General features: G+C 41.9%; 2 protein-coding genes across 2 annotated transcripts in view; both read left to right on the top strand.

The window, feature by feature from the left end:
• LOC115194861 (equistatin-like) overlaps positions 1–19,109 on the top strand; it is a 364,924-nt gene that overhangs the window by 30,234 nt on the left and 315,581 nt on the right. The gene's annotated exons all lie outside the window — the stretch shown is intronic.
• The window catches only part of LOC115194830 (equistatin), a 360,364-nt gene that overhangs the window by 39,898 nt on the left and 301,357 nt on the right, over positions 1–19,109 (top strand). The window lies entirely within an intron of this gene.

Genomic DNA, 19,109 nt, shown 5'->3' with positions numbered 1-19,109 from the left:
TGCAGATTGCCATGTCTCATTTTCTATTAATTGAAAATGATACTTTTTTCAAAGTATCTCTCTTTTTCAAACAAGCATTGCAGAGCTGGCTACAATTTCAATTTCATCCCCCTGAAAAGATAAAACAAATATTACAACACATATTATGGCTGAACTCAAATGTGCTGGTTGATAAAATACCTGTATTTATGGGAAAGATGTTTGAAAAGGATATTTAGTTCTTAATAAATGATATTGTAAATTGGAATGGTAGAGTTATGTCCTTCATGGAGTTATCAGAATTGTAAGGATAGGTCTGCTCAATCCAAGAGTACAACCAATTGATTACAGCATTACCCCAAAAATGGAGGAAGCAGGTGGCAGCGGGAGGAGGTAGGGAACTGGTCTGTCTGCCCAATATTAAGGATCAAAACTTGCGGAGGAATACAAATAGCATAAATAGGAAAGTATACCAGTTTCATTTGAGGACCAGGATGTTGACAACTGTGCCATACAGATTGCAAAATAGTTGGGAAGAGATTTTTGATGTACCGATTCCATGGTACAGGGTGTATGAGTTGATATATAAAACAACGCAAGATTCAAGACTTTGTGCTTTTCAGCAGAAATTATTATATAGATGTCTTGCTACCAACAAAATGTTGAATATTTGGGGCATAAAATCATCGAAGCTCTGCAGATTTTGTTGTGAGGATACAGAATCAATAGACCATTTATTTTGGTATTGCCCTCAGGTAGCCTGTTTCTGGTCTCAGGTTCAGGAATGGCTGAAAATGCATAGCATTGATCTAAAATTGACCCTAGAAATAGTACTGTTAGGAGATCTGGTCAGTCAATTACTAACATACTAATGCTTTTAGTAAAAGTATTTATCTTCAACTCGCAATCTGTGGAATCTATTTGATTAGATAGATTGAAATTGTACGTTAAACATCACAGCAAAGTTGAAAGATTTGTGTTGCGTATACACCCGAAGTGGGTGGCCAACAGAGATAGATGGGATGGGCTGAGGGAAAATGAGGGTTGGTATGTGGAACTGGAGACAAGTGGGAGTGGAGTTGCTGTGTGAGATAAAATGATGGTCAAAGAAACAAGTTAAAAAAAAAAAAGTCTAGATAAAACATAATAAAAAGTATATTTGAATGACACTAAGTGACAGTGTTTTTACAACTAATGCCGGTTTGCTGAGGCTGATGCCGTGCAAGTGTTTGTACACATGCATACACACAATAAGAACACACATAGATAGTGCCAGACATGCACACAAACATGTACAGTTGGAATTGCTGTTATGATTTTAGTTGTCCTTGATGTCCTTTGTTTTACATTTTTTATATATATATTTTTTTTTTTGCATTGTTTTTGGCTGTTTTCTGTCTTTTCCTTTCTCTTTAATTCATTCTCTTGGTTGTTGGTGCATCGGGGGTTTCTTGGGGGTGGGGAATGGAATTAATTAGATTTTTTATTTTTCATCCTTGGGGGGGACTGTCGAAGGGGTCTCGAATGGTTGAGGGACAGCTATTGGGGGACTGCGGGGGGATCTTGGAGGGTTCGGGTTCACGTTTTTTTGGCCTGGTGGTAGATCGGTCAACATGCCCTTGAGCAGGTAATTGACCCTGGATGCTTCTGTGTGTCGCTCTGAATGGGAATCTGTTGGATGACTGGTATGATGTAGTTGTTGAGTGGTTTCACTGCAAGTATATTGTATGTTTCGAATATTCAATAAAAAAAATGATGCTGACAGAGATGGAAGAATCTCAACTAGCTCTTAGAAAACTTTGTAGTATTTTTTTCCCTTTGTGTACTATTTTTTTACATTATTAGTTCAGGATATGTTTTGTGTCATTACATACAGCCGGGAAGAACTATTGGATATTAGAGCGGCGGTAACTCAGCAAAACTAGCAACATTAAGACCAGGAATACGACTTCCCTGGAGCAGATCCTTTGTTCACTCTCCCCAAGCAATTGAACTTATTCCAGAGGCCGACCCAAAAAGTCAGGCGGAGGAGAGGCACTAGAGGCGGCCTGCTGGTTCGACTTAGGAGACGGGCACACCACCCACCGCTTCCGAGTATATTACTCGCTAATGTTCAGTCTTTGGTTAATGACTCATGGTGTAATTCTAGGAACATACATGAACTCAAGTCATTTTGTTCACCCGACCTAGAATACATCACAATTAATTGCCAACCATATTATCTCCAAAGAGAATTCTCCTCCGTCATCGCCACGTCCGTTTCCATCCCACCTCAAGCCGAAACCTCGACTTTATGCAAACTGGAAACCACATATCCTGAGGCTGCATTTATTGTAGCTGGGGACTATTAACAAAGCAAATGTAAGGTCTACGCTGCCGAAATTCTTTCAACATATTGACTGTCCTAATGGCGCTGCTAATACAGTCGACCATTGCTATTTAAACTTCCGGGATGCTTACAAGGCCCTCCCCCGCCCTCCTTTCGGCAAATCTGAACACGACTCCATCTTGCTCCTCCTGTCCTATAGGCAGAAACTCAAACAGGAAGTGCCTGTGCGTTGTACTATTCAATACCCTAACCAGAAACTGTGGATAGATGGTAGCATTCGCACGAACCACCGCATTTAATAATCAATAAGCTCGAGGCCCTGAACCACGCCCTGTGCAACTGGGTCTTGGACTTAGTTACAGACCGCCCCCAGGTGCTGAAGGTAGGAAACATCACCTCCACTCCGCTGATTCTCAACACTGCGGTCGCACAAGGGTGAGTGCTCAGCCCCCTCCTGTACTCCCTGTTCACCCATGACCGCGTGGCCAAGCACGCCTCCAACACAATCAAGTTTGCAGACAACCCTAAAAGGCTTGATTACCAATGATGAGACAGCCTACAGGGAGGGCGGCTCTGGGAGTGTAGTGCCTGGGAAACAACCTCTCACTCAATGTCAACAAAAGGAGATGATCGTGCACTTCAGGAAACAGCAGAGGGTGCACCCCCTTATCTACATTGACGGGACCACAGTGGAGAAGGTGGAAAGCTTCAAGTTCCTTGGCGTACACGTAAACTGACAGACAAATGAACCACCCACACAGTGTGGTCAAGGCAAAACAGAGCCTCGTCAACCTTGTGGCTAAATAAATTTGGCTTGTCACCTAAAACCCACACATTTTTACTGATGCAGTTGAAAGCATCCTGTCAGGCTGTATTGCCGCCAACGCTCGTCAGAGGGTGGTGCGGTCTGCCCAAGGAATTACCGGGGGCAAATGATCCCCCCTCCAGGAAACCTACAGCACCCAATGTCACCGGCAGGCCAAAAATATCAAGGACAACCACCCGAGCCACTGCCTGTTCACCCCGCTATCATCTAGAAGGAAAAGTCAGTACAGGTGCATCAAAGCCAGAACAGAGAGACTTAATAGCTACTCTCGCAAGGCCTTCACTAGCACTTGAGGCTGCTGCCTATAGGAAGCGGCTAGGAATCACTGGCCACGTCAATAATATTTACATATCTGCCAGTCCTCATCTCATATGTATATACTGTATCTTAAGCCATTCCGCTCTGACTTCTTCCATAGGTTTATAGTCTTTATTCATTCCTACTTAAATGTATACACGTTGTGTAATTTGTTAGATATTACTGCGCTGTTGGAGCTAGAAGCACAAGCATTTAGCTACACCCACAACATCTGCTAATAACATGCATGTGACCAATAGTTGATTTGCAATTACATTTGCATTGATTAGAGGGCAATAAAGTGCTGAGTACCAGGCAGTTATCAAGTATAGTAGGCTACTAATGACCAGCATCATAGCTTGGAAAAGCCTAATTACCATGACTAAGTGGTCACATGGAAGTGACTGCCTTCATGACCACAGGTGTGGTGGTAATACGGTCACCATAGCCTTATTCCTTCCATTTCCCAGAAATGGACTGGTTCAGCATATCACACCAACAATAAAGAAATTGAAGCAACAATTTTAGATCTGGATTTATTCATATAGAATGTGAATCAACGCCCATAGTACTGTAAAGACAAGCATCAAAGTAATGCCAATGTTTTTGCAAAGTCTTCTCAACGGCTTGGTTCCACTGCCTCTCATCTGCGAGAACCACTATAATTAAACAAAAACAAATATTAACACTCAGAACAAGCTGCAAAGAATGAACATTTAGTGAGTGAGTGTACCTGCATGCACATTTGACAGAAGCAGTGCCTGGTGGAGTCTCAGTACCCAGGATCTTTTGTCCAGTTCTGGTAACACACCAAGAGGAACCTACCAGAAGTGGACATGTTAAAAAGCTGTTGCATAAGTCCCCACAAGAAAAGTAAACAAACATGTGACATTTTGTTAGTCCCCATGAGGTCAAATGCTATTTCCAAGGGGGTTAAGGTTAGAATTAAGGTACGGTTTTTGTGTTAAGGGTAGGGGAAATAGGATTTTAAATGGGACTGAATTGTGTGTCCCCACAAGGTTAGCTGTACAAGACTGAGTGAGCGGTAACCTGTAGATCCCCAGTGTTGCTCAGGGGTGTATTCTCCCTGGCAGTCACACGTGGGGACGTAGACTCCAGGCGGGCCATTTATCACAGCATCTCTAGCACGCTCACAAGGGGTCTTGGGTCGTTTCATAGCATCTGGACACACAGGTAACATACATTGTAACGTAGACATAACATTCTGGAAGCTTGGGCTGCATCCCGTGTGGGACCCTACTCCCCTATGGGCCCTGGTCATCAGTAGTTTATACGGAACAGGGTTCCATTTCAGATGCAACCTAGGGACTTCCTGGCTAAAAAAATAGAAATTCTGCTACTTGTTTAAAGGGCCCATGCAGTCAAAATTCAGTTTCTGTGTTTTGTATAACTGCTGATGACACTAAGACTGTAAAAGTGGGGGTAAATTGTTCAGTGTCATTTCTTGATAGTTGCTAGACAAGCCAGTCATACATACAGTTGAATGATTAAACTATTCATATCAGAATACCTCAGTCCAGCATCTAGACACCGATATACATGTCTGGAACTAGAAAAGTGGCAGGTAGCCTAGCGGTTAGAGAGTTGGGCCAGTAGTTCATGTCAGTGAACCGACAAGTTGGTATATCCATCTATGTTCCCTTCAGCAAGGCTCAACCTTCATTATTCCAGTGTCAGAGGGTGTCCCATGGAGAAGCGGTTATGAAAACATTTCCAATTCACACCTGCATGTGTGAAATAGGACAGAGCAACACCCACTAATGTTAATTAAAATGCAGGTGTGAGGCATGTAACTCTTACCTCCGAGAGCAAAAACCGTGCTGATAAGCAGAATGATGGTCAATGTCGCCATGATGATAGGTCTCCTAAAAGAGAGGATTAGATGAGAATTTTAATCAGCTGTGATAGTACTGGAATTTTACAAGTCAGTGGAGTGGCTGGTGGAACTAGAGGAGAGGTTAAGGAAACCCTGTGTTAATTACAACACTTAAGCAACTGCTAAGGCAGCATTTTCTAAACCCAGTCCTGAGGACCCCAAGAACCGAGTATTGGCAACACGGTGCTACTAGTCTTCTGTCAAAACTCAGGTATCATCTCTTCAACCACATACAATAGATAAGCCTGGCACACAGGAATATGCATCCTTCACAGATGGCTCCTCATTTCTTATGTAGTGAACCATCTTTGGCAAGGGCCCATAATGCACTACATAGGGATTGGGAAGCAGCCTAGATGTAGTCAGAGACTACCCAGTTACTGCAAAGGTAACTATTAGTCTATGCTCTTAAATGCAGGGGGTCACTCCACAAAATGGCACCCTATATAGTGCACTACATTTGACCAGGGCCACATAAGATTAAGGTGCCATTTGAGATGCAGATAGTCTATTAAATAATGATACAATCTCACCTTCTGCACTCTTCCAAGGGATTCACTGGTCTTCTCTCTGTTGTCTGTGAGTTATGGTCTACTCTTCCACCTCTCCTTTTAAAGGATCTGTCACAGGTGTGACTAGTTGCCTCATTAACCCAACGAGAGATCCCGATGTCCGCCATTAGCCAATGATGTAAAGTACTTAAGTAAAAATACTTCAAAGAAATACTAATTCGTTTTTTTTGGGTATCTTTACTTTACTATTTATGTTTTTGACAACTTCACTACATTCCTAAAGAAAATAATGTACTTTTTACTCCGTACATTTTCCCTGACACCCAAAAGTAATCATTACATTTTGAATGATTAGCAGAACAGAAAAATGGTCCAATTCACACACTTAAAAGAGAACATCCCTGGTCATCCATACTGCCTCTGATCTGGCAGACTCCCTAAACACAAACGCTTTCTTTGTAAATTATGTCTGAGTGTTGGAGTGTGACACTGGCTATCTGTAATTAAATTAAAAACAACAAGAAAATGGTGCCGTCTGGTTTGCTTAGTATAAGGAATTTATATAAGGAATAGTATAAGGAATTTGAAATGATTTATACTTTTATTTTTGATACTTTAGTATATTTAAAACCGAATACTTTTCTCAAGTAATATTTTACTGGGTGACTTTCACTTTTAATTGAGTCATTTTCTATGAAGGAATCTTCATAGGCATTGAAGAGAGTAGTAGAGGAAGATGGGTCCAGTTTCGAGGGATCCTGAGAGGCTCCCTGTGAGTATGCCGAGGCCAATAGAGAGTGATAGGAATAACATGTGTTTCAGTAAGGCTCTATTTTTATGTCTGTTTTTTTCTAAACCATTTCCCCATTCTTTTTTACCTTCCCCTTTGTGTCACAAATTGTAATGAATTCACAAACCAGAACAGGACAGCCCATGCTGTAGGACTCAGCCAACGCAGTGCGACTCAGCCCACAAAGTATTTATTAAGTTATACGTTTTAAAAACATTACCATATATTCATTACAGATTTCACAACATATTAAGTGTGTGCCCTCAGGCCCCTGCTCTACTATCACATATCTATATCACAAAATCCAAGCAAGTGTACATGGGTGTAGTGTGTATGTTATCGTGTGTTTGTATACATGTGTCCATGTTTATGTTACTTCAGTCTCCACTGTTCTTTAGGGTGTATTTTTATCTGTTTTTTAAATACAATTCTACTGCTGGCATGAGTTTCTTGATGTGGAATAGATTTCCATGTCGTCATGGCTCTATGTAGTACTGTGCGCCTCCCATTGTCTGTTCTGGACATGGGGAATGTGAAGAGACTTCTTGTACCATGTCTTGTGGGGTATGTATATATATACTGCTCAAAAAAATAAAGGGAACACTTAAACCACACATCCTAGATCTGAATGAAAGAAATAATCTTATTAAATACTTTTTTCTTTACATAGTTGAATGTGCTGACAACAAAATCACACAAAAATAATCAATGGAAATCCAATTTATCAACCCATGGAGGTCTGGATTTGGAGTCACACTCAAAATTAAAGTGGAAAACCACACTACAGGCTGATCCAACTTTGATGTAATGTCCTTAAAACAAGTCAAAATGAGGCTCAGTAGTTTGTGTGGCCTCCACGTGCCTGTATGACCTCCCTACAATGCCTGGGCATGCTCCTGATGAGGTGGCGGATGGTCTCCTGAGGGATCTCCTCCCAGACCTGGACTAAAGCATCCGCCAACTCCTGGACAGTCTGTGGTGCAACGTGGCATTGGTGGATGGAGCGAGACATGATGTCCCAGATGTGCTCAATTGGATTCAGGTCTGGGGAACGGGCGGGCCAGTCCATAGCATCAATGCCTTCCTCTTGCAGGAACTGCTGACACACTCCAGCCACATGAGATCTAGCATTGTCTTGCATTAGGAGGAACCCAGGGCCAACCGCACCAGCATATGGTCTCACAAGGGGTCTGAGGATCTCATCTCGGTACCTAATGGCAGTCAGGCTACCTCTGGCGAGCACATGGAGGGCTGTGCGGCCCCCCAAAGAAATGCCACCCCACACCATGACTGACCCACCACCAAACCGGTCATGCTGGAGGATGTTGCAAGCAGCAGAACATTCTCCACGGCGTCTCCAGACTCTGTCACGTCTGTCACCTGCTCAGTGTGAACCTGCTTTCATCTGTGAAGAGCACAGGGCGCCAGTGGCGAATTTGCCAATCTTGGTGTTCTCTGGCAAATGCCAAACGTCCTGCACGGTGTTGGGCTGTAAGCACAACCCCCACCTGTGGACGTCGGGCCCTCATACTACCCTCATGGAGTCTGTTTCTGACCGTTTGAGCAGACACATGCACATTTGTGGCCTGCTGGAGTTCATTTTGCAGGGCTCTGGCAGTGCTTCTCCTGCTCCTCCTTGCACAAAGGCGGAGGTAGCGGTCCTGCTGCTGGGTTGTTGCCCTCCTATGGCCTCCTCCACGTCTCCTGATGTACTGGCCTGTCTCCTGGTAGCGCCTCCATGCTCTGGACACTACGCTGATAGACACAGCAAACCTTCTTGCCACAGCTCACATTGATGTGCCATCCTGAATGAGCTGCACTACCTGAGCCACTTGTGTGGGTTGTAGACTCCGTCTCATGCTACCACTAGAGTGAAAGCACCGCCAGCATTCAAAAGTGACCAAAACATCAGCCAGGAAGCATAGGAACTGAGAAGTGGTCTGTGGTCCCCACCTGCAGAACCACTCCTTTATTGGGGGTGTCTTGCTAATTGCCTATAATTTCCACCTGTTGTCTATTCCATTTGCACAACAGCATGTGAAATTTATTGTCAATCACTGTTGCTTCGTAAGTGGACAGTTTGATTTCACAGAAGTGTGATTGACTTGGAGTTACATTGTGTTGTTTAAGTGTTCCCTTTATTTTTTTGAGCAGTGTATATATATTATGTATAGGTGTCTGAGCTCTGTGCCAGTAGTTCAGACAGATTGGTGCATTCAACACCTCTCACAAATACAAGTAGTGATGAAGTCAATCTCTCCTCCACCTTGAGCCAGGAGAGATTGACATGTATTTTATTAATGTTAGCCCTTTGGATATCCAAGCGCCAACCGTGCTGCCCTGTTCTGAGCCAATTGCAATTTTCCTAAGTCCCTCTTTGTGGCACCTGACCACACGACTGAACAGTAGTCCAGGTGCGACAGAACGAAAGGCTGTCGACCTGCCTTGTTAGTGCTGATAGTGCTTCAAGCTGTGTAAGGGCTATTTGACCAAGAAGGAGAGTGATGGAGTGCTGCATCAGATGACCTGGCCTCCACAATCACCCGACCTCAACCCAATTGAGATGGTTTGGGATGAGTTGGACTGCAGAGTCAAGGAAAAGCAGCCAACAAGTACTCAACATTTGGAAACTCCTTCAAGACTGTTGGAAAAGCATTCCACGTGAAGCTGTTTGAGAGAATGCCACAAGTGTGCAAAGCTGTCAAGGGAAAGGGTGGCTACTTTGAATAATCTCAAATATATTTTTTGTTTAATACATGATTCCATACGTGTTATGTCATAACTATTATTCTACAATGTAGAAAATATATATTTTATTTCACAAGTTCTCATTTACAATTGCGACCAGAATTGGATGTAGTCTATCACAGTGCTATCCGTTTTGTCACCAAAGCCCCATATACTGCGACCTGTACGCTCTCGTTGGATGGCCCTCGCTTCATACGCGTCGCCAAACCCACTGGCTCCATGTCATCTACAAGTCTTTGCTAGGTAAAGCCCCGCCTTAACTCAGCTCACTGGTCACCATAGCAGCACCCACCTGTAGCACGCACTCCAGCAGGTATATTTCATTGGTCACCCCCAAAGCGAATTCCTCGTTTGGCCGCCTTTCCAAACTCCAAGAATCACTGAAGCCTCATATCTCCCTCACTAACTTTAAGCAAACCCGTTGTCAGAGCAGCTCACTGCACATAGCCCATACTGTATTTATTTAGCCCCTTTGCACCCCAGTATCTCTACTTGCACAGCTATAGCTCGTGTTTAATTGCTATAATGTAATTACTTTGCCACTATGGCGTATTTATTGCCTTACCTCACCTGATTTGCATACACTGTATATAGACTTTCTCTACTGTATATTTGTTCCATGTGTAACTCTGTGTTGAACATTTGCTTTATCAAATGAGAACTTGTTCTCAACTAGCCTACCTGGTTAAATATATATTTTTAAAACACAACTGTGACCTGTTCAAATGCATCACTGGTACTGTAGATATTGTAGTGCTAGCATATAGAAAGCTGATGGGATTCTCCTGTTTTTCAAAGAAGCCATCATGCTGGTCTCACGCAATTGCATAGGTTATAGAAATGTTGCGCAACATGAGCTCATTAAGTAATTTCGATTTTCAAATGCCATTTGCATTGATGTCAGAGTGATTAGAGGGACAATACAGTGTTGAGTACCAGGCAGTTAGCAAGTGTGGTAGACTACTAACGACCATCACCAGCATCAGAGCTTGGAGTAGCCTAATTCCTACATGGTCACGTGGAATTTGACTGCCTTCATGTCCTGTAACCACCGGTGTGGTGGTAATACAGTCACCATAACAGTCCTACCCCTTCCTCCATTTCCCAGAAATGGACTAATTCAGATAAATTGTTCAGCATATCACACCAACAATAAAGTAAGTAAATCAACAGGTTAATCTCTGGATTCCTTCATGTATTTATTTGTATGGAATGTGAATCAGTTCCTGTAGAACAGTAAAGACTACTGTCAGTCTTCTACATCTTTAGTTCCAATGCCTTTCATCTACAATTAAACAAAAAAACCATCAAGAACCAGCTGCAAAGTAATAACATTTAGTGAATGATATATACACACACACACCTTGGGGAAACAGTTGCTAGCAGTTGATAGCAGTGCCTGGTGGAGTCTCGGTACCCTGGATCTTCTGTCCGTAGCTGGTCACACACCAACAGTAACCTACCAGAAAGACATGTTGCATATACAATATATACACATTGAATTATCACATTCGATTTTAGTGTGTGTATGTGCGTCCGTGTTAACCTGTAGAGCCCGAACATTGCTTAGGGGTGTATTGTCCATTGTCGTCACACGTGGGGATGTAGGCTCCAATTGGGCCATGTATAGCGGCATCTCTAGCATCCTCACAGGGTCGTATCATAGCATCTGGACACAGGTAACATACATTGTAATGTGGACATAACATTGCAGGAAAATGTATGGACAGAATATACATGTCTGGAATCTTGGGTTGTGTCCCATATGGGCCCTGGTCAGAAGTAGTTTATACGGAATAGGGTTCCGTTTCAGATGCAACCTAGGTAACCCCCCCCCCCTAAAGATTTAGATGCACTATTGTAAAGTGGTTGTTCCACTGGAGATCATAAGGTGAATGCACCAATTTGTAAGTCGCTCTGGATAAGAGCGTCTGCTAAATGACTTAAATGTAAAATGTAAATGTCTAAATATTGAAATTCTGCTACTTGTTTAAAAGCCCTGTGCAGTCAAAATTCTGTTTCCCGTATAACAGCTGATGAAACTAAGACTGGAAATTGTATCAGTGTTATTTCCTGATAGTTGCTAGACAAACCGATCGTAATTCCAGTTGAATGATCAAACCATTCATATCAGAATACCTCACTCAGTCCAGCATCTAGACACCAAAATACATCTCTGGAACTAGAGGAGTGGCAGGTAGCCTAGCGGTTAGAGAGTTGGGCCAGTACCGTAATTTCCGGACTATTAACCGCACCTGAATATAAGCCGCACCCACTGAATTTTAAAAAATATATTATTTTGAACATAAATAAGCCGCACATGTCTATAAGCCACAGGTACATTGAAACAAATTAACTTTACACAGGCTTTAACGAAACACAGCTTGTAACAAAAAATTATAAGCTTTAGTTGTCTTTTTGCACCGAGTCAATACCTCACGCTGCCGATTCCAACGTCTTATCATCGACTCAATAAGACCACGCTCCCGTGCAGCAGCTCCATTTCCTTTTCCAACAGCCAGATCAATTGCCTTCAACTTGAAAGCTGCATCATATGCATTTCTCCGCGCCTTTGCCATGATGAGGGTGATAAAATGACTACCGTGATCAGAATGATGGGAAGTTCGAGAGCGCTCGATTTAATCTAAACAGTAAACCAAAAAGTTGTTTGACCTTAACCCGTTCGGCAATTTCGTTGGTCTAATGAAAGCTTCATGCAGTCAAAAAAAAAAACTGAGCACGTCACAGAATGTGTTTTTTTTTTAAACTTGAAAGCTGGAAAAATCCATATATTCGCCACGTCATTGTTTAAGCCGCGAGGCTCAAAGCCTGGGAAAAACAGTTGCGGCTTATAGTCCGGAAATTACGGTAGTTCAAATCAGTGAGCTGATATATCCGTCTATGTGCCATTCAGCAAGGCACAACCTTCATTTCTCCAGTGTCAAGGTTGATAATGGCTGACCCGTGGAGAACCGGTTATGAATAGAAACACATGTCCAATTCACACCTGCGTATTAATACCTACATGTGTGTAAAGTAGGACAGAGCAACACCAAATAAGGTTTTTATTATAATGTGGTGAGTAGGTGTGAGGTTTGTCACTCTTACCTCCCAGAGCAAAAGCTGTGCTGACAAGCAGAATGATGGTAAATGTCGCCATGGTGATCGTCTCCTGAGAGAGAGAACAAGAGTGAGATTAGTTGAGCATTTTAAATAATCTGGTACGGCTGTGGGTACTAGAGGAGAGGTTAAGGAAACCCACTGTTAGGTACAGAACTTACTCATCTGCCAAAGCAGCATTTTCTAAACCTAGTACTGAGGACCCCAAGAACCAAGTATGGGCAACACGGTGCTACTAGTCTTCTGCCAAAACTCAGGTATCATTTCTTCAACCACATACAATGGATTAGCCTGGCACACAGGAATATGCATCTTCCCAAATGGCTCCTCATTCCTTATGTAGTGAACTACCTTTGATGAGGGCCTACAATGTGCTACATAGGGAATGGGAAGCATTATAGATATTGTCAGAGACTACCCATTTACTGCAAAGGTAACTATTAGTCTATGTGATTAAATGCAAGGGGGGTGGGGTCACTCCACAAAATGGCACCCTATTTAGTGCACTACATTGACCTGTGCCATTTGAGATGCAGGTAGTCTATTAAATAATGATACAATCTCACCTTCTGCACTCTTCCAAGGGATTCACTGGTCTTCTCTTTGTTGTCTGTGAGTTATGGTCTACATCTTCTACCTCTCCTTTTAAAGGATCTGTCACAGGTGTGACTAGTTGCCTCATTAACCCAACGAGAGATCCCGATGTCCGCCAGAAGACAGTGGTGTAAAGTACTTAAGTAAAAATACTTCAAATAAATACTAATTCGGTTTTTTGGGGTATCTTTACTTTACTATTTATGTTTTGACAACTTCACTACATTCCTAAAGAAAATAATGTACTTTTTACTCCGTACATTTTCCCTGACACCCAAATGTACTCATTACATTTTGAATGATTAGTAGAACAGAAAAATTGTCCAATTCACACACTTAAAAGAGAACATCCCTGGTCATCCCTGCTGCCTCTGATCTGGCAGACTCCCTAAACACAAACGCTTTCTTTGTAAATGATGTCTGAGTGTTGGACTGTGACACTGGCTATCAGTAATTAAATTAAAAACAACAAGAAAATGGTGCCGTCTGGTTTGCTTAGTATAAGGAATTTATATAAGAAATAGTATAAGGAATTTGAAATGATTTATACCTTTATTTTTGATACTTTAGTATATTTACAACCGAATACTTTTCTCAAGTAATATTTTACTGGGTGACTTTCACTTTCTATGAAGGAATCTTCATAGGCAGTGAAGAGAGTAGTAGAGGAAGATGGGTCCAGTTTCGAGGGATCCTGAGAGGCTCCCTGTGAGTATGCCGTTCCCAATAGAGAGTGATAGGAATAACATGTGTTTCAGTAAGGCTGGTTTCTTAGCATTCATAGCCATGGTGATCAACTGTACCACAGAAATGGAACATAAATCACAGAAAATAGATGTTGTGGTGGTAGCTGCAGAGAACTCCTTGGGTTACGAAATTTTACAGCAGAATAGTTACAAGGTGTGATGAACGATAGTGTCCCGTTCTCACAGGCTTCTGGCCTGCTGTAGGATCAGATTGGGCCAAGTGGTGGAATAGTGGTGAGGTTTTGATGGGTCTAGGATCACACAAAAGCACGAGTGCAAGCACACACACACACACACACACACACACACACACACACACACACACACACACATACTAAATTATCCAATTTTAGTTAACCTCGGGATCGGTGTCCCCCATGCGGGGCGGTTGAGCTAACGTAGTCTTATGTGATTAGCATGAGGTTGTAAGTAACAAGAACATTTCCCAGGACATAGACATGTCTTATTTGGTCAGATAACTTAACTTCTTGTTCATCAAACTGCACTGTCCAATTTACAGTAGCTATTACAGTGAAAAAATGCCATGCTATTGTTTGAGGAGAGTGTACAGTTATCTATTTGAAAATGTATATATTGATCAATTAGGCACATTCGAGCAGACTTGAAACAACATTTTGAATAGAAATGTAAAACTTGCCATCTAGTAGCCAAAATATAAATTGCGCCTAGAGTCCTAAGTCAGATAATCTTCATTAATAAACACATTTGTTGATGCAACATTTTCAACAGAAATTAAATGGTTCATTGGATCAGCGTAAAACTTTGCACATACACTGCTCCCATCTAGCCAAATTCTAAATTCACCTGGGCAGGAATAATACATTATGGCCCCTGATTCGAGACAGGTGTATTACAATTGTCCATTGTAAATCAAAACAAATTTCATACATTTAGTATCTTTACAAGATTAAATCAAGAATAGTCTGATGGGTGACAATATTACCCTATAAACTGTGAATGATATATTATCACTTATGTCCAGTGTAATTCAAGAAACAGCACATAACTTTTTTTTGGCTACTTTTTCAAATCAAAGTGTAATTTAATGTTTTTATTTTACTTTAATTTAACTAGGCAAGTCAGTTAAGAACAAATTCTTATTTTCAATGACCGCCTAGGAACAGTGGGTTAACTGCCTTGTTCAGGGGGAGAACAACAGATTTGTACCTTGTCAGCTCGTGGATTCGATCTTGCAACTAGTCCAATGCTCTAACCACTAGGCTACCCTGCCGCCCGATATGTTTTGATAAGGTTTGTGTCACTACTAAAGTGGCCAAATAACTTCTTAAAAATGAAACACATTAATCCACTTTATAATGGGTGTAGAGCCTAACTGGAATACATTTGCAGCGCGTGAGTTTCTCATTTGGGGAAAATAATTTTCACTATAAAAATGCAGCTTGATAATAAAAGCAAAATGAAAAGCTGAAAAGTATTAAACCTCTTTGTTACGGCAAACCAAAACAAGTTCAGGAGTAAAGGTTTTCTTATATAGTCACATTATAACTTGCATGGACTCACTCTGTGTTCAATAATAATGTTTGACATGATTTTTGAATGACTACCTCATCTCTGCACCCCACACATATAATTATCTGTAAGATCCCTCAGTGGAGCAATGCATTTCATACACAGATTCAACCGCAAAGACCAGGGAGTTTTCCAATGCCTTGCAACGAAGGGCACCTATTGATAGATGAGTAAAAATAAAAGAAGCAGGATATTGCAACAATAAGGTAATTTATCCATTTAATTGGGGATTTTGATGTGTGCTTGGGGTTATTGTCTTGCTAGAAGATCCACTTGCGGTCAATGTCAGCATTCTAACAGAGAGAACTCGTTTTTTTTGGGCTATAATGTCCTGGTACTTGGTCAAGTTTATGATGCCGTTGACCTCAAAATGCGTCACAGAACCAGTGGTAGCAAAATATCTTCATAAACGTTAAAGATGCAGAACCAAATTTTACTGTAGGTATGAGGTACTTCTCTGCAAATGCTTCTGTATTTCCACACCAAAACCACCACTGATGTTCATAACTAAAGAGCTCTATTTTCATGTCATCTGACCATAGCACTGCCTGGAGTTTGATAAATGGCACTTGGATTGGAACCAGTGTTATTTCCTCCTTAAAGGGATAGTGCAATATTTTGGCAATTAAAACCTTTTTCTTCTTACCCAGTGTGGTGGATGAATCAGAATTAGTTGGGTAACATAGATAATGAAGATGTTTTATTAGTATAATATGCTTATGTGAGATACTTGTCATTAGAGAGTGTCCTTTGGACTCTGGTGTCTTTCAGTTGCACGTAACCCTTAGCTGGGGCTCAGTCATTTGGGGCTCAGTCATTTGGGGCCCAGAGAGGGGAGAGGTCAGACTTGTTTTTTACATGTCTCTCTTGCTATGCAGAATATCAGCAAGAGAGGAGGACAGAATGAAACATTGTCTTCATATGTGAATGTGTCTTTACCTATTCTTAAACCATGGGGAGGGATGGCGTGATTAATGGGGAACCAATTATTTGTCTCCACAATGTCTGTGCGCAAGTCACTCCCCTCAGTGAGCTTGTCCAGGAGTGGGAACAAGAGGTGTTTTACTGAGGATGGGCCTCTATGAGATAGCACTGACAGAGGAGATTTATGGTGTATTTTGATAAGAACGCCTAAAAAGCATTCCAGAGGACATGAGCTAATGGTTTTGTTCAATACCATACCAGGGAGGGACAGTTCTAGGGAGACCAGACACCGGTCTATATAATGAACACTGTTGAGATAGCAGTTGCTGTCTGCTGTGTTTTATATATATCTTTTCATACAAAACTTAACTGAACTGTTCCTAAGATCTGTGGTTTGTCATGTCAAAGGAGGGTGGATATTTCCTATAAAATATCTCAGTAGCCATTGTGTTGGAACCTCCCTTTTTCAATGGTTCATTCGAGAGAGTGCATTATTGAAGGTCAAGTGCTTTTGGAAAAGTATCTTAATTATTAAAGATGTAGTTTAAACTCAGACTGGTGTGTTTGTAACTCTCCTCATTTGGTAATGCAGAAATTAGCCACCACACCAGAGTCAGATTTTGTCTCTGCATGCAATTTGAAGGACTTTGAAGGTAGTTTTTCCATCGATCGCTAACTAGCGTCAGCGCAATGACTAGAAGTCTTAGGGATCTGCTCTCATAGTTAGCAATTGTGCTGAAGCTACAGTAGTTAATTAAAAAAACTTCCTTCAAACTAAAGAAAGAGGGCTAAATTGCCAAAATCTCACAATATCCCTTTAACACCTTGACCGGTCATCTTTCCTCCTCTTATCTCCTCACCTAACCTCTCCTCTTTCATATACCTCTCTTCCCTCCTCCTCTCCTCCCCTCTCCCCTCTCCCATACCTCTCTCCCCTCCTCCTCTCCTCCCCTCTCCCCTCTCCCATACCTCTCTTCCCTCCTCCTCTCCTCCCCTCTCCCCTCTCCCATACCTCTCTCCCCTCCTCCTCTCCTAACAACACAAACCCTGGTCCTACTTTCACTCTCCCTCCTCCAGACCTTCAGCTTTAAACATTTTGTCGACATTTAGAAAGTTTGCATAGAAAAAATATGTGACAATTGCCTGCTACAGTGAGATTCCGTTGAACTGTCTTGTGTCGATAAAAACCACTGGACGTAATAACTTCACCCCCCCCCAAAAGAAACATACCTAGAGTGTGGAATAAACAAGCGGTCTGTGCCAACGTACCGCCATGGTCTGTGCCAATGTATCATCATGGTCCGTGCCATGGTGGAACTTGCATTGTATGTCTGAAATAATTATGGTGAAACTTGCATCGAGCCTACCAGAAAAGCAAGGTGAAGCAATTCAGGCATTCTTGAAATTCACAATAATCCTTGTCCTGAAAAAAAACTATTTTTATATTTGGTTATAAAAAAAATTGCATGCAGTGGGCATAATAAAAGCCAAATAAAACACTTTGCTTTTATAATTAAAGGATTTAATCTTTATAGTTACGTGATGATATCACGTACTACAACAAACAGCGATTAATCAGACTCATTTTCCACAACAATTTGAACCCATTTTTGTTCCATTCTTGGACTTTACTGTTCTCCACAATTTTTTCTCGCTAACTGTACTCAACTTGCTTTCAACTTCAAACGACACTTTTGCTTCGGCCATCTCCACCAACCGCCTCACATAACTCGAGAGGGAGGGGTCTCACTGGATGGGTCCTTAAAAAGGAGAGGAGGGAGACATAGGACTCAATCTCAGCCAAAGGGAGAGTTAGAACTCAACTCACAGGCAATATTTCAGAAAGTGAGATTTCAACATATGTTCATCTAATACTGTATGTGACTGTATCCCAAATAGCCATCTATTCCCTTTGGAGTGCACTATTTTTGACCAGAGCCCATAGTGAATATGTTGCCCTGGACAAATGTAGTGCACTTGTTTTAAAGGCTAATGCTTATTCCACAAACTATCAATTACACTCTGGACACGCCCTTCTCCTGCTAACTCACCACACCTGAACTCACTCTGCTAATCACCAATTACTCTTCCATTCCTTTGTATAAAAGCAGCTTGTTCTACCTGGGTTTGTTCAGCATTTGTGGTGACCCAGTTCCTTTATTGGTTTTGTTGTTGGTTGGCTAAAGTAAGTTCCTGCTTTTGAAACATTTATATGTTTTTAATTTCCTGTGTTGTGGCATAATGTCCTCTTCATGCTAGCTTGTGTATTGTTATGGTGTTGCTAGCCCAGTATTAGACCTTTAATTTAACTGTACGGGACTTGTTACAGCGTATGAGATGAGACATGGTCCAATGATGGTACCTGCTAGCAGAATGTCTTACATCTATAATCCGGTAGACTGTTTTGATTGGTTGCCATTTGCGCTGCGTCTCAGTGAACAAGAAACTATGACATGCCGTGTTTACTCCCCCCCCCCCCCCCCCCCCCAAATCAAACATGGATTCCATGTTGTGCTCAGCTGTCTAGCTACCCCCCCCCCCCCCCACACAATATGTCCACCATGCTGGGCCAGACTGAAAGTAGAGAACATGGATGTGCAAAGCCAGATCACAACATATCACTGCATTTCCTGATGGCCATTTCACCCTACCTACTGGTGTTACATGCCACTAAGGCTTACCTGCCTTTTGTCTTCTGTGTTTATTTTTTGTTGGCTAATAAAAGAACCAGGATTGAATATGGTTCAACCATAATGCCTGCATTCTGACAGATTTGGCAATAGCCGACGCTGCAGG

This window comes from Salmo trutta, chromosome 5 (assembly GCF_901001165.1).
Source record: "Salmo trutta chromosome 5, fSalTru1.1, whole genome shotgun sequence".
Classification (NCBI taxonomy): Eukaryota; Metazoa; Chordata; class Actinopteri; order Salmoniformes; family Salmonidae; genus Salmo; species Salmo trutta.
This window is presented reverse-complemented; position numbering and strand designations above follow the sequence as displayed.